The following is a 15,203-nucleotide window of genomic DNA, read 5'->3' as shown; positions in this document are numbered from 1 at the left end:
AGAGGAACCCACCCCTGAGCTCATTTTACATTTGAAACACTTAAGACAGGGGTCCCCAAACTTTTTACACAGGGGGCCAGTTCACTGTCCCTCGGACTGTTGGAGGGCCGGACGATTTAAAAAACCCTATGAACAAATCCCTATGCACACTGCACATACCTTGTTTTAAAGTAAAAAACAAAATGGGAACGTACTATTTAGAGGGGGGAGAAGATCTCAAATTCATATATGTTTATGTTTTGTTTTTAATTTTTGCAACTTTTTTGACGATTGATATTAGTTACTAACAAAATACTGCATTTTATTCATGGAAAATTAGATGGTACACTGTGTTGTTTGAATGTATGTTGAGAGCAAAATTTAAAAAAATTACCCCCCCCCAAAAAACAGTCCTTCCTTCTTCTGTCCCTCCATTCATTTTATTCTTCCTTCCTTCCTTCCTTCCTTCCTTCCTTCCTTCCTTCCTTCCTTCCTTGTTCCCTCCATTTCTCCTTCCTTCCTTCCCTCCTTCATTCCTCTCCACTTCTCCTTCCCTCCCTCTCTTTCCCTTTTCTTTCTTTCTCTCTCTCTTTTCCCTGTGCTCTTGTCACTCACTGGCTGGCCGGATAAATGGCCTCAGTGGGCCGCATGTGGCCCGTGGGCTGTAGTTTGGGGACCGCTGACTTAAGATATCCAGTCCTTCCTGTTGGTTATTAAATCATCACAAAGTTTGTTGGTATGGGTTGGACAAATAGAAACCCAAAGAGTGTGTGACTCTGCTGTTTGGGATTGTTCTAGTGTGTGTTAGGTGGAGAGATTCCTATTCCCTGCCCCCCACCATGGCTTTCACCCTCCTTATCATACTTATCCAGCACTTGGGACCTCCCTTTCATCACACGTTTGTTTGTAGCCTGATAAGGTCAGGGAAAGCCCATATTCCCTACAAGAGGCCACATCAGATATGCAAGTTAGTAGAAGCCTTGCTGGATATCAGACAGCCTTGGACTAACTTCCAGTGCATTTGTGGTTCCGTGTTTGCCAATAGACTGTAACACACACACACATATCTTCTTAAATCTATATACAGTGGTACCTCTACTTAGGAACTTAATTCGTTCCGTCACCAGGTTCTTAAGTAGAAAAGTTTGTAAGAAGAAGCAATTTTTCCCATAGGAATCAATGTAAAAGCAAATAATGTGTGTGTGTGATTGGGGAAACCACAGGGAGGGTGGAGCCCGTTTCCTCCCAGGAGATTCCTAGAGAAGCCCCACGGAGGCTCCTCCCTGCCTTTTCCGGCCCTGTTTCCTCCCAGGAGATTCCTAGAGAGGCCCCACGGAGGCTCCTCCCTGCCTTTTCCGGCCCTGTTTCCTCCCAGGAGATTCCTAGAGAGGCCCCACGGTTACAGTTTCGGAGACTCGGGTTTGTAAGCAGAAAATGGTTCTTGAGACGAGGCAAAAAAAATCTTGAACACCTGGTTCTTATCTAGAAAAGTTCGTAAGTAGAGGCGTTCTTAAGTAGAGGTACCACTGTATATAAAAGCCAAATGCCACTCGCTCATCATAAAATATTTCAGAATGGTAAAACCTACAAACTTTAAACTTGGCATGTATGTTTCTCTTGGCTTCTAGGTGCTCCCTAAGGAAAGATTTTTTGGAAATGTCTATCAGATCATTAGTATTTCTTATACAGTATTTATATTCACACTGATGCTAAGGAGTTAGCCATTCTACTTCCCCTCCCCACCTGAAAAGAACTCTGTTCCAACTGCCAGTTTCCTTATATTAACACGCTCTGATGCTACCTCTTCCGCTAAATCTGGCATGGGCGTGGCCAACGCGTGACTCATCTGGCCTGCAGGCTGGGAGTTTAGATATTCTACTCCCCCTCCTCATCTGAAAAGTGCTCTGTTCCAACTGCCAGTTGCTGTATATTAACACGCTCTGAAGCTAATGAGTTAAACATTTTACATAAATTTTCAAGCTTTAAGTGTCAATTTATCAAGCCTGATCAGTTTCGTAGGGAAGCAGGGGTATCCAGGTGTGTGTACCAAAAACCCAGCTTTCCTAATCCTTTTGATCAACTCAATTGTTTCTCTAGCCCACTTTACCTTGTCCTTTGCTCATTTTCCTGATTTGTACAGTGTTGCTCTTATTAGTTTACTTAGGGAAGAAAAGCAGATACAAACAAAGGCAAGAAAGGAATGAAAAAAGATATAAATGGTGTCCTTCTGTCCTTACCCATATAGTAGGACAGAGCAAATAATCAACACACACTCCAGGAAGTCTAAATCTACTTTTATTGAGATTGGCCCTAATAACAAAGATTTTACAAGTCTGATTATGCTGGAGCTTTTACTTCAGTGAACTGGGGAATGCTCTGCCTGAGCTTCTTTAAGATGTGATTTCCTTGTGGACTTAAAATATGCTTTGGACCTTTGTGGCAGGAAACCCTTCCTGTATATATCTCCATCTAGGTCATATTCCGCCCTCTTTACATTTTGCAATCTAAGCTCTGCCCATTTGCAACAATGGGCATTGCAAAGCCACAAGGTCACAGATTTGCCTCTTGATTTTCTCTGCTTGCCTCCTAGAGATACGGCTTGCAGAGAACTCAAAAAGAAGATTAATGCTGCCTACACACCTAATAAAACAAATAACAAGCCGTATCCCACGGGAATAAATCAAGATGTCCTTTGAAAAAATCCTAGGGCCTTTTATGGCAGTTATTCTTTACCAAATATGACGGACTCCCCTAGATATTTCTGCACACCAAACTGAGGCATTCCTCTCTTGCTGGCCATCCAAAGTGATTAGTTAGCAAGAGCATTATTAATAAAGGCAGACCCGTAATCTCTGGCGGCCATTTGATCCTCCTCTCCACAGCTATGGAAGGTTGAAGATTACACGAGAAGGCTTTCTTGTGGGAGATGACGTCTGCCTTCTTAGAATAGATGAGAATAATAATAATAATAATAATAATAATAATAATAATAATAATAATAATAATAATAATTATTATTGTCAGTACAACACAGCAGACGAGATCACTATGCTGGATTTCGTATTTCATCCCCAGTCGGGCGCTTCCCAAGCACCTAGGACTGCGTGATGTAGCGGCGAATTATGGTTGCCGATTCCAGTAAAGCGGCCTTTTGCAATTGACAGATGGAGATTTTGTCAATTCCGATGGTTTTCAAATGTCCGCTGAGATCCTTTGGTACTGCGCCCAGCATGCCAAGGACCACTGGGACCACTTTCACGGGCTTATTACAGAGTCGTTGCAGCTCGATTTTTAGATCTTCGTATTTCACTCATTTCTCTAGCTGCTTCTCCTCAATTCTGCTGTCTCCTGGGATTGCGACGTCGATTATTATTATTATTATTCAATTATTTACAGAACTAAAACAGATAAAACCAAGGGCACCTGCAAAAAGGGAACTAAAAAAGATGGAGATGGTGTGACATTGGATTATTCCTATCCACCTCCCATTCAGAAGTGGGTTGCTCCTGGTTTGGACCGGTTTTATAGAACCGGTAGCGGGAATCCCCTCCTCTGTTCGCCAAACCAGGAGCGATCGCCAGCTGGCCACGCCCCCAACCAGTGCTCCTGGTGGTGCCATAAGCGCCGCCATTTTGTTTTTTGCCTCTGCACATGCATAGAAGCTGGGTTTTTTAGTACTGCACATGCGCAGAAGCAAAATACGAAATAGTGGCGCCAGGAGCACTGGTTTGGGGGCACCCACACACCCACACAGAGTGCAGTGTGCACACCAGCGACGTGGCACGGGAGGAAGCAAACTAGCAGCAAGGTAAGTTAGAACCCACACAGTAGTGAACTGCAGCCCCCATGGAGGTGTGACGCAGTGGGGGTAGTAAGTTTATGCACAATTTATTGAATACTTAATAGTTTTTTTATTGTTCTTCCTTCTCTTAGTAGGATCCTTAATTACTTTAAAAATAGGAAATAATTAAATAGTATGTTTTTGCCCACAAACACTTTAATCATTATCTAGAACTGAACTTTTATAGCAATGAAAGAAAATTGAGCTACTTTCCTAATCTGTTATCCTACTGAACCTTGTGGGTTCAGTACAAAACCTTAAAACGTTCCTGATCTGGTCAATGAATCATGCTGTCTATCATCTGTCCTTTTCGTGGCCATTCAAATAATGACTTTAATCAACTGAAAAAGAGTCCAAGTGCATATTTGAAAACTTGTTGATTGCAAAGAGCCGGAGCCACCACAGGGAAGGCTCTCCCCCTAAGGCCCGCCAGCCAGCATTAAATGAATGCTACCCTGACCCAACTCCTTCCCATCCAGAAGAAGGTTGAGTGAAGAAGACATTTGAGGAAGTAATCCACCGACTTCTTTTTGTTGTGCAAGAGGACAAAGTGGCCGGAATAAATGTGACGCCTGGCAATCATTTTCAAACGGGGGTGGGGGCTATTTATTGATTTATTATAAATCTATGGGAGGTTTAGAGAAGCCTTCCCTGCCTGTCAAAGGGCCCACAGCAATACGCTGGTGATGCCGAGCAGCTTATTTGGTCTCGCTGCTGCCTGGCGGAAGGCTCATCACGTGCGCTGGAGCTGATGCCTCCCTTAGGCCGCCAGCCCTGCACATTTGTCTTCTGGCGAGGAGGGAAAAACACAGCTGGAGGAGGAAGCAGGCAGAAAGTCACTCGCCAGCTGTTAGGTGGTGCAGATGTGCTGCAGTGGGGCAGTCTTTTAAGAAGGGTGATTTCTTCTCTTCCTCCTCTCCCCCCTCCCTCCTTCTCTCTCCCCCTCCCTCCCCTTCTCTCTTCCTCCCTCCCTCTTCCTCTCTCCCTATCTTTCTTCATCTGTCCCTTCCTCCTCTCTCCCCCTCCCTCTCTTCCTCCCTCCCTATCTTTCTTCCTCCGTCTGTCCCTTCCTCCCTCCTTCCTCTTTCTCCTTCTCTCTTCCTCCCTCCCCCTCTCTCCCTATCTTTCTTCCTCCATCTGTCCCTTCCTCCGTCCTCTCCCTTTCTTCCTCCATCTGTCCCTTCTTCCTCCCTCCCTCCCTCTTCCTCCATCTGTCCCTTCTTCCTCCCTCCCTCTTCCACCCTCTCCCTATATTTCTTCCTCCGTCTGTCCCTTCTTCCTAACTCCTTCTCTCTCCCCTCCCTCTCACTATCTTCCTCCATCTGTCCATTCTTCCTCCTTCTCTGTCCCCTCCCTCCTCTCCCTCTTTCTTCCTCCGTCTGTCCCTTCTTCCTCCCTCCTTCTCTCTCCCCTCCCTCCCTCCGTCCCTTCTTCCTCCCTCCCTCTTTCTCCTCTCTCCCCCTCTCTTCCTCCCTCCCCTCCTCCTCTCTTCCTCCTCTCCCCCTATCTTTCTTCCTCCATCTGTCCCTTCCTCCCTCCTTCTCTCTCCCCTCCCTCCCTTTCGCTCCTCTCTCCCTCCCTCTCTTCCTCTGTCCCTTCCTCCCTCTTCTCTCCCCCTGCCTCCCTCTTTCTCCTCTCTCCCTCCCTCCCCCTCTTTCTTCCTCCATCTGTCCCTTCCTCCCTCCTTCTCTCTCACTCCCTCGCTCTTCCACACTCCCTCTCCCTTCCACTCTCTCTTCCTCCTTCTCTCTCCCCCTCACTCTTTCTCCCTATTCCTCCCTCCCTTCTTTTCTTCCTCCCTCCCTATCTTCCTTCCTCCGTCCGTCCCTTCTTCTCTCTCCCCTCCCTCCCTTTCTCCTCTCCTTCTCCCCCTATCTTTCTTCCTCCGTCTGTCCCTCCCTCCCCTCTCTTCCTCCCTTTCTCCTTCTCTCCCTCCCTATCTTTCTTCCTCCATCTGTCCCTTCCTCCATCCCTAACCCTCTTTCTCCCTCGCTCTTCCACCATCCCTCTCCTCCTCTCTCCCCTCCCTCCCTCCTTTTCTCTTTTCCTCCCTCCTGCTCCCTCCCTCTTTCTTCCTCCGTCTGTCCCTTCCTCCCTCCTTCTCTCTCCCCTTCCCTCTCCCTTGCTCTTCCACCCTCCCTCTCTTTCTCCTTCTCTCTTCCTCCCTCCCTCTTTCTCCCTCGCTCTTCCACCCTCCCTCTCTTCCTCCCTCCTTCTCTCTCCCCCTCCCTACCTCTCTTCCTCCCTCTTTCTCCTTCTCTCTTCCTCCTCCCTCCCCCTCCCTCTCCTCTTTCTCCTTCTCTTCCTCCCTCCCCTCTCTTCCTCCCTCTCTTTCTTCCTCCATCTGTCCCTTCCTCCCTCTCCCTTTCTCCTTCCCTTTCTCCTCTCTTCCCTCCCTCCCTATCTTTCTTCCTCCTTCTCCCTTTCTCTCTTCCCCCATCCTCCTCTTTCTTCCTCCGTCTGTCCCTTCTTCCTACCACCTTCTCTCTCCCCCTCCCACCCTCCTCTTCCTCCCTCCCCCTTTCTCCTTCTCTTCCTCCCTCCCTCCCCCCTTTCTTCCTCCTTCTCCCTCTTCCTCCCTTTCTCTCTTCCCCCATCCCTCTCTCCCTCTTTCTTCCTCCGTCTGTCCCTTCTTCCTCCCACCGTCTCTCTCCCCCTCCCTTTCTTCCTCCATGTCCCTTCTTCCTCTGTCTATCCCTTCTTCCTCCCTCCCTCTCCCTTTCTTCCACCGTCTTTCTTCCTCCCTCCTCTCTCCCCTTCCCTCCCACTCTTTCTCCTCTCTTCCTCCCTCCCTCCCCACCTCCCTCCCTCTTTCTCCTTCTCTTCCTCCCTCCCTCTTTTCCTCCCTTTCACTCCCTACCTTTCTTCCTCCCTCCTCCTCTCTCCCCCTCTCTTCCTCCCTCTCTATTCCTCCGTTTGTCCCTTTTTCCTCCCTCCTTCTCTCTCCCCCTCCCTCCCCTCTTCCTCCGTCTGTATTCTTCCTCCCTCCTCTCCCTCCCTCCTTCTCCCTCCCTCCTCTCTTCCCTCCCTTCCTCTCACCCTATCTTTCTTCCTCCATCTGTCCCTTCTTCCTCCCACCTTCTTTCTCCCCCCCTCCCTTTGTCCTCTCTTCCTCCGTGTCCCTCCCTCTCTTCCTTCCTCCGCCTGTCCCTTCTTCCTCCCTCCTTCTCTCCCCTCCCTCTTCTTCCCTCCCTCTCCACCTTCCTCCCTTTCTCCTTCTCTCTGCGTCCCTCCTTCTCTCTCCCTCCATCTATTTCTCCTCTCCCTCTTTCTTCCTCCGTCTGTCCTTTCTTCCTAACTCCTCTCTCCCCTCCCTTTCTCCTTCTCTTCCTCCCTCACTATCTTTCTTCCTCCATCTGTCCATTCTTCCTCCTTCTCTCTCCCCTCCCTCTTTCTCCTCCCTCCCTCCGTCCCTTCTTCCTCCCTCCCTTTCTCCTCTCTTCCTCCCTCCCCTCCTCCTTCTCCCTCCCTCTTCCTCCTCTCCCCCATTCTTCCTCCATCTGTCCCTCCCTCCTTCTTTCTCCCCTCCCTTTCGCTCCTCTCTTCTCCCTCCCTCCGTCTGTCCCTTCCTCCCTCTTCTCTCCCCCTCCCTCCCTTTCTCCTTCTCTCCCTCCCTCCCCCTTTCTTCCTCCATCTGTCCCTCCCTCGCTCTTCCACACTCCCTCTCTCCCTCTCCCTTCCACTCTCTCTTCCTCCTTCTCTCTCCCCTCACTCTTTCTCCCTCTTCCTCCCTTACTCTTTTTCCTCTCCCTCCCTATCTTCCTTTCTCCGTCCCTTCTTCCTCCTCTCCCCTCCCTCTCCCTTTCTCCTTCTCTTCCTCCTTCTCTCCTTCTCCCCCTATCTTTCTTCCTCCGTCTGTCCCTCCCTCCCCTCTCTTCCTCCCTTTCTCCTTCTCTTCCTCCCTCCCTCTTTCTTCCTCCATCTGTCCCTTCCTCCATCCCTAACCCTTTCTCCCTCGCTCTTCCACCATCCCTCTCTTCCTCCCTCCTCCTCTCTCCCCCTCCCTACCTCTCCCTCCCCTCTTCCTCCCTTTCTCCACTTTTCCTCCCTCCTTCTCCCTCCCTCCGTCTGTCCCTTCCTCCCTCCTTCTATCTCCCCCTCCCTCCCTTGCTCTTCCACCCTCCCTCTCTTTCTCCTTCTCTTCCTCCCTCCCTCTCTATCTTTCTTCCTCCATCTCTTTCTCCCTCGCTCTTCCACCCTCCTTCTCTCTCCCCCTCCCTACCCCTCTTCCTTCCTCTTCCTCCTCCCTCCCTCTCTCCTTCCGTCTGTCCCTTCCTTCCTCCTCTCTCCCCCTCCCTCGGTCTTCCACCCTCCCTCCTCCTCTCTTCCTCCCTCTCTCCTTTCTCCTCTTCCTACCTCCCTCCCTTTCTCCTCTCTTCCTCTTTCCCTCTCCTCCGTCTTTCTTCCTCCATCTGTCCCTTCTTCCTCCCTCTCCCTTTCTCCTCTCTTCCCTCCCTATCTTTCTTCCTCCTTCTCCCTTTCTCTTCCCCCATCCCCCTTTCTTCCTCCGTCTGTCCCTTCTTCCTCCCACCTTCTCTCTCCCCTCCCTCCCTTTCTCCTCTCTTCCTCCCTCCCCCTTTCTCCTTCTCTTCCCTCCCTCCTCCCCCTTTCTTCCTCTCTTCCCCCATCCCTCTCTCTTTCTTCCTCCGTCTGTCCCTTCTTCCTCCCACTCTCTCTCCCCCTTTCTCCTCTCTTCCTCCCCCTCCCTTTCTTCCTGTCTATCCCTTCTTTGTCCCTCCCTCTCCCTTTCTTCCACCGTCTTTCTTCCTCCCTCCTTCTCTCTCCCTCTCCCCTCCCACTCTTTCTCCTCTTCCTCCCTCTTTTCCTCCCTTTAACTCCCTACCTTTCTTCCTCCGTCTGTCCCTTCTTCCTCCCTCCTCTCTTCCTCCGTGTCCCTTTTTCCTCCCTCCTTCTCTCTCCCCCTCCCTCCTCTTCCTCTGTCTGTATTCTTCCTCCCTCCTCTCCCTTCCTGCCTCCCTCCTCTCACCCTTTCTTCCTCCATCTGTCCCTTCTTCCTCCCACCTTTCTCCCCCTCCCTCCCTTTGTCCTCTCTTCCTCCGTGTCCCTCCCTCTTTCTTCCTCCGCCTGTCCCTTCTTCCTCCCTCCTTCTCTCTCCCCTCCCTCCCTTTCTCCTCTCTGCGTCCCTCCTTCTCTCTCCCTCCATCTATTTCTCCTCTCCCTCTTTCTTCCTCCGTCTGTCCCTCCCTCCTCCCTCCCCCCCTCTTTCTTCCTCCGACGGTCCCTTCTTCCTAACTCCTCCCTCCCCTTTCTCCTTCTCTCTTCCTATCTTTTTTCCTCCGTCTGTCCCTTCTTCCTCCTTCTCCCTCCTCCTCTCCCTTCCTCCGTCTGTATTCTCTCCCCCTCCCTCTCTTCCTCCGTCCCTCTCCCTCTTTCTTCCTCCGTCCCTTCCTCCCTCCCCCTCCTTCCCTCTCCCTTTCTTCCTCTTCCTCCCTCTCCCTATCTTCTTCCTCCCTCCTCTCCCCCTCCGTTTCTCCCTCGCTCTTCCACCCTCCCTCTCCCTTTCTTCCTCCGTCTGTCCCTTCGTCCTCCTTCTCTCCTCCCTCCCTTTCTCCTTCCTCCCTCTCCCTATCTTTCTCCGTCTGTCTCTTCTTCCTCCCTCCTCTCTCCCCTCCCTCCCTTTCTCCTTCCCTCTTCCTCCTTCTCTCCCTTTCTTCCTCCGTCTGTCTTCTTCCACCTTCTCTCCCCTCCCTCTTTCTCCCTCCCTTTCTCCTCTCTTCCTCCCTCCGCCTATCTTTCTTCCTCCGTCTGTCCCTTCTTCCTCCTTCTCTCCCTTTCTCCCTCTTCCACCCTCCCTCTCTTCCTCATTCTATCTTCCTCCCTCCCTCTCCTTCCTCCATCTGTCCCTTCTTCCTCCCTCCTCTCTCCCCTCCCTCTCTTCCTCCGTCTGTCTCTTCTTCCTCCCTCCCCATCCCCCCTTCCTCCTCTCGCTTCCTCCTTCTCCTTTTCTCTTCCTCCCTCCCACTCCCTTTCTCTCCTTTCCTCCTCTCCCCCTCCCTCCCTCTCCTTCTCTCTTCCTCCCTCCCACTTCCTCCCTCCCTTTCTCCTTTTTCCCTCCCTCTCCGTTTCTCCCTCTTCCACCCTCCCTCTCTCCATATCTCTTTCCGTCTGTCCCTTCTCTCTCCCTCTTCCTCCCTCCTTCTAGCCTCCCTCTCTTCCTCATTCTATCTCCCTCCCTCTCTTCCTCCGGCTGTCCCTTCTTCCTCCCCCTCCCTTTCTCCTCCTCTCTCCCTCTCTCCCCGTCTGTCCCTTTTTCCTCCCTCCTTCTCTCTTCCTATCTTTCTTCCTCCGTCTGTCCCTTCTTTCTCTCCCTCCCTTTCTCCTTCTCTCCCCCTCCCTCCCATTTTTCTTCCTCCGTCTGTCCCTTTTTCCTCCCTCCTTCTCTCCCCCTCCCTCCCTTCCTGTCTGTCCCTTCTCCCTCCTCTCCCACTCCCTCCCTCGCTCTTCCACCCTCCTTCTCCCCGCTCTCTTCCACCCTACTTCTTTCTCTCTTCCTCTCCCTTTCTCCCTCTCAGCCTCCCTCACTCCCCCTATTTCTCCCTCTTCCTCCCTCCCTTTCTCCTCCCCCCCTTCTCCCTCCGTCTCTTTTTCCTCCCTCTCCCCGTTTCTCCCTCGCTCTCCCACCCTCCCTCTCCCTTTTTTTCTCCATCTGTCCCTTCTTCCTCCCTCCTTCTCTCCCCTCCCTCCCTTTCTCCTTCTCTCTTCCTCCCTCCCTCTTCCTCCGTCTGTCCCTTCTTCCTCCTCCCCCTCCCTCCTTCTCTCTCCCTCTCCCTCCCCCTATTTCTCCTCTCTTCCTCCCTTCCTCTCCCTCCCTTTCTTCCTCCATATGTCCCTTCTTCCTCCTTTTCTCTCCCCCTCCCTCTCTCATTCTATCTTCCTCCCTCCTTCTCTCTCCCCCTCCCTCCTCCCTCCCTCTCCCCTTCTCTCCCCCTCCCTCTCCCCCTATTTTTCTTCCTCCGTCTGTCCCTTCTTCCTCCCTCCTCTCTCCCCCTCCCTCTTCTCTTCCTCCCTCTCCCCCTCCTCCCTCTTTCTTCCTCCGTCTGTCCCTTCTTCCTCCCTCCTTCTCTCCCCCTCCCTCTTTCTCCTTCTCTTCCTCCCTCCCTCTCCCTCTTTCTTCCTGTCTGTCCCTTCTTCCTCCTCTCTCCCCCTCCCTTCCTGTTCCTTTCTCCCTCCCTCGCTCTTCCACCCTCCTTCTCCCCCGCTCTCTCTTCCACCCTACTTCTTTCTCTCCCTCTTCCTCCCTTCTCTCCCTCCCTCTCTCCCACTTACTTTCTCCCACTCCTTCTCTTCCTCCCTTCCTCTCGTCCTCCCTCTTTCTTCTTCCCTTCCTGCTCCCTTCTTCCCTCCTTCTCTCCTCTTTACCTCCCTCCTTTTCTCTCTCTCTAATATACACCAATGCAGGCCCTGAGCTGAGCCCATGTCATTTCTCTGCTAATTTTCTCCGTCTCTATAAACTTAGGAGTCCTTTTCTTTTCATTTTTTTCAGGCCTGACCCTGATTTGATGTGTGTAGGTTTTTAAGCAATCCGCATATTTATCTCCAATCCTCTGACTTGCCCTACAGCAGGGGGTTCAAACTTTATTTTCACTGTGGGGCCATGTCAGGATTGTGTTTGACCTCGGGAGGGTGAGGGGGGGTGTTGGCCAGTTCGATGTCCCTTGTGTTAGGGGGCTCGGAGCTCGGGAGGATTTTTGCTGGCAGAGGCACCGGGGGCTGGCCCTTCGCTGTTTCCAGGGTGTCAAGGCGTGTGCAGAGTGATCTCTGGTTTCTCAAGGATACACATACACAGAGGAAACGTGGAGGTCTAGAACAGTGTTTTTCAACCAGTGTGCCGTGGCACACTAGTGTGCTGCGAGACATGGTCAGGTGTGCCGCGAAGCTCAGCAAGAGAGAGAAAGAAAGCAAGAGAGAGAGAAAGAGAGAAAGAGAAAGCAAGAGAGAAAGAGAGAGAAAGCAAGAGAGAAAGAGAAAGCAAGAGAGAGAAAGAGAGGAAGGGAAGGAGGGAGAGATAGAAAGAGAGCAAAAAAGAGAGGAAGGAAGGAAGGAAGAGGGATGGACAGAGAGGGGAAGGAAGGGAGAGAAATAGAGGGAGAGAAATAGAGCGAAAGGGAGGAAGAGAGAGAGATAATTTTTTTGTTCAAACTTTTTTTAGCCCCCCCCACTTCCCCCCACCCTTTTCAATGTGCCCCATAATTTTGTATATGTAAAAAATGTGCCGCAGCTCAAAAAAGGTTGAAAATCACTGGTCTAGAAGATGTCCAGCTGATAGCCCAGAGATACGAGTAATAGTTCAGTAGTACAACCCAGATACATTAACAGAGAGGGGCGGCACAGAAATCTGGTGTTGTGGTTCAGCCTGAGGCAGATCAAAGACCAGCTGCATCTCTGCTGGCTCCATGCCCGGAGGAGGCTGAGAGCGAAGAGGAGGGTTCTTGGCAGTCAGACAGAGGAGCTTCCAGTGAGGAATGTGACGGGGAAGAAAGGCCTGGGAGTCCTGGGCAGGGGCTCTCTCAAGCCAGTAGCCTGGATTCTCTGGAGTCATTGGATGATGAGGCACAAGCTATCATTAGCACGCGACAGAGACGCATAGATCAAAGGAGGCAGCAACTGAATAGGTATTATCAGCATTGAATGAGGAACACCAGGGCTTGGGTGTGGTTCTCATTAGCAGGGAAGGGTTTATAAGGCAGGCAAACTCTTTCGGCAGTGTGGAATTGCTGTTATCTGCCTTTTCTCTCAGCGTTTTGTTCCTGGCTCGTGGCCCAGCAGTCTTGAAGACCCGTGGGAGGTTTGTGCCTGTTAGCAACAGCCTCGTTTATCATCAAGGATCCTGTGTTTTTGTATGGACAATTGCCTTTGTGTATCTGTTTGGAGTTCCAGTGTTTTCCTGACTTGTAAGGACATTTTCTGTTGGTTATTTTTCTCTTTCTCATTATAAAACTGTGTTTGGATTCAACTGGTGTGTCTGACTTATCTTTTTGGGTTGGTCATAACTTCCGGAGTGCCCAGACAGAACATCTAATAAATAAATAAAATAAATAAATTAAGTGTATAAAATATTATTTACTTTGGCAAATATATTAGTCAAGAACAGCCCTAGTAATACACAGTTAAATCAGTTATTACATAAACAAAACTATAAGTCTTACTTGTTCAGCTTTCAAATACATAAACCAGCATTTGAACACACAGTTCTTACTATAGTTACAGAGAACATAATAAAAATAGCAGAGAGAGAGAGAATCACGCTTCTGGCTCCCTCTTATGGCAATCCATAGTACTAACTCTTAAAGTAATAATGTTTCAATACATTTAAGCATACGTTGTTGGTTTGTTTTATATACTGCCAAACCCAGCCTGTTATGTACTAACACAAGACAGCCCCGCGGACCAGATTTAAGCTCCCCGTGGGTTGGATCTATCCTCTCCTGCTGTACAGTATCTCAAGCGAAGCGCCTGTTTTTGCGCTGCTGGGATTCCCCTGAGGCTCCCCTCCATGGGAAACCCCACCTCCGGACTTCCGTATTTTTGCACTGCTGCAGGGGAATCCCAGCAGTGCAAAAACGGGCGCTCCACTGGCAACGGAAGTCCGGAGGTGGGGTTTCCTAGCAAGGGGAGCCTCAGCGAAATCGCAGCATCACAAAAACACGGAAGTCCGGAGGTGGGGTTTCGAGGACTTCCGTGTTTTTGCGACGCTGCAATTTTGCAATTTCACCTTACAAACCTTGTCCTGGAACCAATTAAGTTCGTAAGATGAGGTATCTGGTGAGAGTGAAAAACAGGCCTAACAGGCCCACCAGAAGCTGGGAAATGGGCCGTTTCTGGCCTCCAGCGGGGTGGGGGAGGCCATTTTCGCCCTGCTCAGGCATTGAATTATGGGTGTGGGCACTCACGCATTTGCGTAAGTGCACACACACTTGCTTTAGGCACCCTAGGGGAAAAAAAGTTTGCCATCACTGAATTAGGTTATATCTACTGTTGTGGTTAGTTCTGGCCCAGCTCCTGCCCCAAGGACTGTGGATGTGGGCGACACATCTGCTGATGAAGGCTCCTCTGACCAAGAAGACATGAGTGACAGGGAGGAGGAGAGAGTGGCAGACAGCTCAGAAGGAGATCAATTATCTCTCTCCTCCTTGAATTCGGAACAAGAGTTAATAATACAGCCACACATGTGGAGAGCGATGCATGATTATTATCAAAGAAAATGAGGCCACCTGTGGTTGGGTGGGGCTGTGGTCATTAGTGAGGCTGCTATAAAGAGCAGCCTGTGGGTTTGGCCATTGTGGAGGATTATCTGATCGTTGTGTTCCGTGCCTGCTTTGCTGCCTTTGACCTTTTGTGTGCTGATTTCCCCCCGCTTTGAAACTAAACCAGAGCAAAGTGTGTGTCACTTTGTGAAAGAAGAAGGACTGTGAATTGCCTCACAGCTGCAAGCTAAGTATCACAGAACTGATAAGGGACCTGTACAAATTACCAGTTTGGTTGGAGACGAGTGCTCTTTGCTATCCCAAAAGAGGGCTTAGTTTAAGTGAATTTTCGGTATAAAGAACATTGTTTTGAATTTTCAAACGTGTGTGTGTCTGAAATTGTACCTGTGAATTTTTGGGAGGATTCTACCAGAGAGCTCGACAGAACAATCTACTGAGGTTTTTCTGCTTGGCCTGCTGCTCCACTAAGCCAGAGGTCCCCAAACGTGGCAACTTTTAAGATTGGCAGACTTCAATTCCCAGAATTCTCCAGGCAGCTTGAGGATCCAGTCAAGGGCTGCTGACATTTAAAAAGCATCAAAGCAGGTAGCCATTTTGTGCCTCAAGATCAGGGATCTCCATCCTTGACAACTTTAAGACTTGTGGACTTCAACTCCCAGAATTCTGGGAGTTGAAGTCCACAAGTCTTAAAGTTGCCAAGTTTGAAGACCTCTGCACGAAGCCTCCAATTTCTGACTTTTCCAAGTCTTGCTTTCAAATGCTCCAGGTTGTTTGGGGTCAAACCAAAAGGCGTGCACCATTGAGTATTGTTTCCATTTTACTGTCCTGACCTTTGTTCTTTTTTTTGCCGCTCCTGTTTTGGTGGTATCCAAGCAGTGGAGTAGCGGACGTGTTTACTTAAAAGCAAGCCCTGCTGCGTTCAGCCGAAGTTTAATTTCCTGATGAAGAGGCGCCAGGTGGTCGCAGCCTTTTAAGTTCCTGTTGAATTGTGTTTGTGTGTTGGGGAGGGGGTTGTCGGTGCAGCACATCTGCTTCCTCCCAATTGTTGCGACTGCTCCGTGTCCATCAAAGGTCATGTCAGATTCTGAGGAGGATGCGCCGGGCCCCTCTGGATATATCCTGGGCCAGGGGGGGTTGCCAGCTGATGCAAAGAGCGA

The 15,203-nt window shown here is 50.4% G+C and overlaps 1 protein-coding gene and 1 long non-coding RNA gene across 2 annotated transcripts in view; one reads left to right on the top strand and one right to left on the bottom strand.

Annotated features, from left to right (window-relative positions):
* Positions 1-15,203, top strand: part of PAQR7 (progestin and adipoQ receptor family member 7) — a 33,747-nt gene that overhangs the window by 13,223 nt on the left and 5,321 nt on the right. The window lies entirely within an intron of this gene.
* Positions 11,387-15,203, bottom strand: part of LOC139174134 (uncharacterized) — a 44,043-nt gene continuing 40,226 nt past the window's right edge. The window contains exon 3 of the long non-coding RNA XR_011560307.1: positions 11,387-12,856. This is a non-coding gene — a long non-coding RNA (uncharacterized lncRNA). The remainder of the gene's footprint in view (positions 12,857-15,203) is intronic.

Source organism: Erythrolamprus reginae, chromosome 11 (genome assembly GCF_031021105.1).
Source record: "Erythrolamprus reginae isolate rEryReg1 chromosome 11, rEryReg1.hap1, whole genome shotgun sequence".
NCBI lineage: Eukaryota > Metazoa > Chordata > Lepidosauria > Squamata > Dipsadidae > Erythrolamprus > Erythrolamprus reginae.
Note: the sequence above shows the minus strand (reverse complement) of the source record. Positions and strands in the feature narration are given on the sequence as shown.